The sequence below is a fragment of the Henckelia pumila genome, chromosome 3, assembly GCF_033568475.1.
Source record: "Henckelia pumila isolate YLH828 chromosome 3, ASM3356847v2, whole genome shotgun sequence".
In the NCBI taxonomy this organism is placed as follows: Eukaryota; Viridiplantae; Streptophyta; class Magnoliopsida; order Lamiales; family Gesneriaceae; genus Henckelia; species Henckelia pumila.
This window is the reverse complement of record NC_133122.1, coordinates 51,293,687-51,298,081: the sequence shown is the minus strand read 5'-3', so window position 1 is coordinate 51,298,081 and position 4,395 is coordinate 51,293,687. Positions and strand designations below refer to the sequence as shown.

General features: G+C 34.1%; 1 pseudogene; it reads left to right on the top strand.

Annotated features, from left to right (window-relative positions):
- The first annotated feature begins 1,727 nt into the window (after nucleotides 1-1,727).
- Nucleotides 1,728-4,074, top strand: LOC140888708 (uncharacterized; annotated as a pseudogene).
- Nucleotides 4,075-4,395: the final 321 nt, after the last annotated feature.

Below are 4,395 nucleotides of genomic sequence, written 5' to 3'. Positions count from 1 at the left end.
TCGTGTAATTTTTTTTTATATATCTGTCAATAATGGATGAATCTAATTTTATCTAATAATACAGTAATAATATGAATCTACTGTTTTTTTTACGGTAAATTGGGGAAAAATCCTCATTTCAAACTTAAAGTTGTGATTCAGTACCTAGGATAGAAAAATTTGTTCTGCACTCCCTCCTACACCTAAATTCTTTTTTATAACTCCCTATTCATGTTTTGACTCAATTTTTATTTTTCTTTTATTTTTTCACCTATAATTCCCTTGTTTATTTTTATTTTTATTTATATTTCTCGTCTTTCTCTTTCCTCTTCATCCCTCTTCACGCTTCTACCCTTTTCTTTCATTATCACGACAGAAAGCTCTACCCATAATCCATTGGCCGACTTTGTCCACCACCATCCGAATTGGCCAACGACCGAGTCTACTTGAATGTCGTTCGCCGGTTCAAACTCGAGATCGCTTCGCCCTGTCTCTCTGCCCTCTACTTCTCTCTGACCCTTGATGCCACCGTAGTTCGCCGCCTCCGTAGTACTCGCCATTAATACAAGCATACATACCCTTTTTTACGTTTTAGTATCTGTTCCCATTCAATTTTTTCAAAATTTTCTTATGTTCGAAATTATTTTTCTCGCAGGGGCCTTCCGCGAGCTATTTTCTTCTACCCGATTTGTGCTCTTTATTAATTCTTACGTTGTTATGTGCTTGTGTGCTCATTAATCCGTGAAGTAGTATTTTGGATTGAAATTTGATCTAAAAAATGGTATCTAGGCTTACGATATTCCTATTTGAGGTATCTAGTGGTTTGTTCGCTTTTGATTAAATTTTTTGGATGCAAGTTTTTGTTCCATTTGCCGCTGCACTCTAATTGATTTTCGCATGTATTTTTTTCAATTTTTTGCTGCTATTTTGCTACTGGTTTTTTCCACTCTAATTGTGAAGTGTGATTTGATGTCACATATATTAATAATATTATTCTTAACAGGGGCGGAGCTAACATTGGCCCAGTGTGGACAGCAGCCCACAATGGGCCAATTTTTTTAGTTAAAAAAAAATATTTATATGCCCAAAATCAGCCCACACTGGGCCAATTTTTTTAGTTAAAAAAAATATTTATAGGCCCAAAATTTTAATTAGCCCACACTCAGAATTTGTAACGCTTTTTTTTTCCTTTATGCAAATTGCAATCGGTTGATTTTTGTATTTTTGTATTCTCTTTTCTCTCGTTTTTTTAATTGGTAGAATAGAACGGTAGATTGCAAAAGCCTGCATTCGAAGAGAAATTGTTTGAAGAAAGGAGAGATTAAAGAATAAAGGTTAGGGTTCTATTCGTTGATTTCTTAACGATTCCATGCATTTAATTATAAACAATAATTACTAATTACGTTTAAGAATTAAGATGAAGATAGTTTTCAGATTTATATGTAGTGGATATTAAATGGGTGGTGCATCATCTAGAAAGTAATTTTCGTTTACATTTATTTATTTATTTATTTATTTATTTATTAATTATTTTATTCTATTTTATTTTTCTGGAATGATTTACAAAAGTTAGACCAATAACAGATGCATATCACGTGGAGTAGGCTGTACGTATATTGAATGCACTGATTGTTTTATTTAATTGGTTTTAGGATTGATTTATTTATTTAACTGATTTTTTGTGCTCAACAATATGATATTTCCTAATTTGGCAATTGCTACTTTTCTAGGAAATCCATATATCTATGATGCATAGATATTTTAAAAGAAAAGAACCAGAACCAGATGAACAAAACATTGGAGATGTTAGGATTGAAGAATTTGATTTTTCACAACTACCTGGACTAAGAACTCCAATTTGTTCTTATAATGCTAATATTAGAGATCAAGTTCGAAGGACATATCTGCAAAAAGGTCCATGTCAACCTTCAGGTTATGAATTCCCAAAACGAAAATTTGGATTAAGCCAATTTAGACGGTTTAATCCTTCATGGTTCAAGGAATTTGATGATTGGTTGGAGTATAGTATAGAAAAAGATGCAGCGTATTGTTTGTATTGTTATCTCTTCAAGACAACAAATGAAAAACAAGCAGGAGGAGAGGCTTTTGTTAGCGAAGGATTTACAAATTGGAAGGGTAAAGATAGGTTAAATATTCATGTTGGCCAACATGACAGTGAACATCATAAAGCTCGAATGAATTGTGAAGCTTTGATGAATCAAGATGAGCACATTCAATCAATTTTGCACAAACAGTCAAAGCAAATAAGAAATGATTATCGTATCCGTCTCAATGCTTCAATTGATTGTGTTAGAGTTTTGTTGCGACAAGGACATTCATTTCGTGGTCATGACGAAACTGATGGTTCTCTTAATCCAGGTAACTTTCTTATTCAACTGGAGTTTTTAGGTGCTCATAATAAAGAGATCAATGATGTGATATTGAAAAATGCTCCTAAAAATTGCAAATTAACATCACCTGGTATTCAAAAAGATATAGTGAATGCTTGTGCTTGTGAAACAACTAATGTTATTATCAGAGATGTTGGTGAGTCATTGTTCTCAATTTTAGTTGATGAATCTCGTGATGTGTCAACAAAGGAGCAAATGTCGGTTGTTTTGCGTTATGTGGATAGTAGTGGGCATGTAAATGAATGCTTTATTGGAATTGAGCATGTTACCAGTACTACAGCACTTTCACTTAAAGCTGCAATTGATAAGATGCTCTCTAGATATAATTTGAGCATGTCTAAGTTGAGAGGACAGGGTTTTGATGGAGCGAGTAATATGCGGGATAAATTTAATGGTCTAAAAGCACTCATCTTAAAAGAGAATCCATGTGCATTTTACGTACATTGTTTTGCCCATCAGCTTCAACTAGCTCTTATAGCCGTGGCTAAGAAAAATCTTCCGATTTCTAATTTTTTTCGTGTTGTTGGTGATGTGGTAAATGTTGTTGGAGCATCCTGCAAACGTTCTGATCTTCTTCGGGAGAAACATTCAGATTTTATTATTGAGGCATTGGAGATGGGTGAGATTTCAAGTGGTCGGGGTCTTAATCAAGAAACTACCCTTCAACGTGCTGGGGATACACGTTGGGGGTCACATCACAATTCTTTGATCAGCTTAATTGCCATGTTCTCTGCTGTTACCGATGTGCTTGAAATTATTTCAGACGATGATTCCAGCTCTCCTGATCAAAAAACTGAGGCATTTAATTTATTGGAGTCAATACTTTCATTTGATTTTGCATTCAATCTTCACTTGATGAAACATATCTTAGGGATTTCGAGTGAACTGGCGATGGCATTGCAGAAGAAAGATCAGGATATTGTGAATGCTATGGATTTGGTACAAGTATGCAAAAACCAACTCCAAAGGATGAGAGATGATGGTTGGGATTCATTTTTAGAAAAAGTTCACTGTTTTTGTGAGAAACATTACATTGATATTCTCAAAATGGATGGTATGTTCACACGTTGGGCACCTCGTGGTCGTCCACATCGTAATCAACCAGAAGTGACAAATTTGCATCACTATCGTGTGGATTTATTCTATGGTATTATTGATATGCAACTTCAAGAGTTAAATGATCGTTTCTCAGAGGCGGGTATGAAGTTACTATTATGTGTAGCTTGTTTGTGTCCACAAAAACTCATTTTCGGCTTTTGAGAAGAAGAAATTGATACAACTAGCTGAGTTTTATCCACAAGATTTCTCTAGAGTTGATCTCCTCATACTTGATGATCAACTTGAAACTTATATATGTGATATGCGTTCGAACAAATCATTTCAAGGATTGAAAGGCCTTGGCGATCTTTCAGAGAAGTTAGTTATGTCAAAGAAAAATAAGGTTTACCCATTGGTTTATAAACTTTTGACATTGGCATTAATTCTACCAGTTGCGACTGCAAGTGTAGAGAGAGTTTTTTCTGCTATGGGAATTGTGAAAGACAGGTTGCGCAATCGAATGGGTGATGAGTGGATGAATGATAGTCTAATTGTTTATGTAGAGAAAGAAGTATTCCTAACAATTGATAATGAAACTATTATACAAAGGTTTCAAAATATGAAGACTCGAAAAGAACAATTGTAAGGTAATTATTTTATGGTGTTTTATGACTAGAATATTCTATATTTTTTAAATTTATTTAATTATAGTATATTGTTTCCCACACTGAGCCAAGATCCTGGCTTCGCCCCTGATTCTTAAGCATCGCCTAAGAAATCACATATATTATGATCGAATGAGCATGAATTTGGATTGAGAAATTCTTATTTTTTGTAAAATATTGTGTGGTATCTAAACAATTGCGATACATGATTCACAAATTTCATTATTTCTCAGATCGGAAGTTGAAGCTACCGAAGCACAAAAAGATTGAAATGGAGTCTTCAAACAGAAGCGAAAGAACAC